At 35.3% G+C, this 1,926-nt stretch overlaps 1 pseudogene; it reads right to left on the minus strand.

The window, feature by feature from the left end:
• Positions 1–609: 609 nt before the first annotated feature.
• LOC102848832 lies at positions 610–1,716 on the minus strand (annotated as a pseudogene).
• Positions 1,717–1,926: the final 210 nt, after the last annotated feature.

Below are 1,926 nucleotides of genomic sequence, written 5' to 3' on the forward strand. Positions count from 1 at the left end.
AAGACAGTTGGTTTAATTACTATTGGAAAATGCTTGTCATTCCTCTGTAGCATCTGGTCCCCACTGGACCCTCATCATTTCCTTCACCTGCTCCCCCCACCGACCAAACTGTGCATCTCTGCAACTGCATTCTGGCCCATCCTCACCCTTCTGCCCCCAACCCTCACCTCCTTGTACCCCCAATATGTTTTTCCCAATAAAAAAAATATTTAAAAAAAATTGAAAATAGAAAAAAAAAGCTAGAAACTAGGATAATCAACCGTAACATGTGTTTACAAACAAATAGCCAGTAGTTTGGCATAAGATATCAAATACTTTCTGAATGCACACAAGGTGGAGGGAAGGGAGTAAACTAAGTTGCATTTTTAGAGCATATATTTCATTAAAGTTTATACTAATATATTCTCATATTGAAAAGGTATTTTAACAGAACTTTTGTTTTGATATTTGTGTCATCTGATAACACAGAGATATACATTTGAAAAATCTCCACTGAACAAAAAAATTTTCTTTTCTTACAGTTGGACATTGAAGTGGACCTAATTTGGTTTTCTTTTTTTAAAAAATCAAAGACAAAAGTAGACTAAAAGTTAATTAATATAAATTTAACTATTGGTCCCCTGTGCCATTTTGTTTTCTGTTGTTTTGATGCAGGTTCCTCTCTTCTGGTTTCTCCTCTTGCTCTTTTCGCTGTACCAGCTGCACCATTTTCCTCACATTCATCATCATTACCAAATTTTGATTTCTTGCCCTGAAACTGTACTTTTCCTTTAGCAACCAGCCTGGACAACTTTATTTCCCTTTCCTTTTCCTTTAAATTTGCGACCTTTTGACTTCCTTTTGTTCAGGGCTTCTTGTTGATTTTTCATGATTTTTTTTTAATGCTCTCTTTTCCACTTCTCCGTCCAATACTTCCCTTATCACTTCTTTGTTCCTTAGTAGCAGGTTACCATTATTTGCATCTTTGGCTTTATCCAGTACTTCTTTAGCTTTTGCTCCTCTGACAAAGTCTATCCATTATTTGTGCAAATCTAAGTCACCTGAAAATTTCAGCAAGCAATCTTTTCTTTTAGAGATTTCATCTCAGCATCTTCTGCTAACTTCTGTTTTTATTCTTGCTCCTGTTTAGCTCTTAAAATAATCTTCCTTTAAAAGTATTAATAGGTCTACGTCTTTGTACTTCTGGTCAGGGGTTTCTGCAAACTTCTTAGCACATTCAATGCAGTCAAACATAACAAATACTGATCCCTTAATTGTTCTGTACATTGTTTTTCTCAACTTAGCTCTTGACCTTTGTCTTCCAACCATTCTTTTATGTCATCAAGTGTTGTATCAGTTGGGAAGCCTTTAATATAAACAGATCTGTATATATATATATATATATATATATATATATATAATTTTTGTACTCATCAGTCAATTCAAGGAGGGGTTTGCTTGGAGACCTTCTGATGTGAGTTTTATCTTCACTTATTTCCATGAGCTCTACTTTTGATTTCTTCAATGCCTCTACTATTACATTAAAGTCTGTTGTTAGATGATTTAATCAGTTGAATTTTATTATTATCGCCAAAGGTACCCATGCTTCATCTAGCTTGGTCTATTCCTTTAAAAATTTGTAAGTTAAAGCCACCAAAATAATGCTCAATTTGATGACAGATTTTGCCTCCAGCTCAACAATTTATTTATTTATTCATTACCACCATTTTCTGCCATTGTGGCTCTCTGAAAACTTCCTTGATGGGTCTAGTCCAGGAGAAGTGCTACCCAGGATACCAGTAACAGGTAGTCGTAATTCCTAAATGCCTACTGAAGTCAAACGCGATCAAAGATGGGGAAGAAGGGCGCTATCTGGGCAGGCCATGCACCACCTATATCTAGAAATTATACAATACTTGAGCACCACAACAAGATAAAAAACCCAAT

Source organism: Elephantulus edwardii, unplaced genomic scaffold (assembly GCF_000299155.1).
Source record: "Elephantulus edwardii isolate Elephantulus edwardi_28Jun2011 unplaced genomic scaffold, EleEdw1.0 scaffold00105, whole genome shotgun sequence".
NCBI lineage: Eukaryota > Metazoa > Chordata > Mammalia > Macroscelidea > Macroscelididae > Elephantulus > Elephantulus edwardii.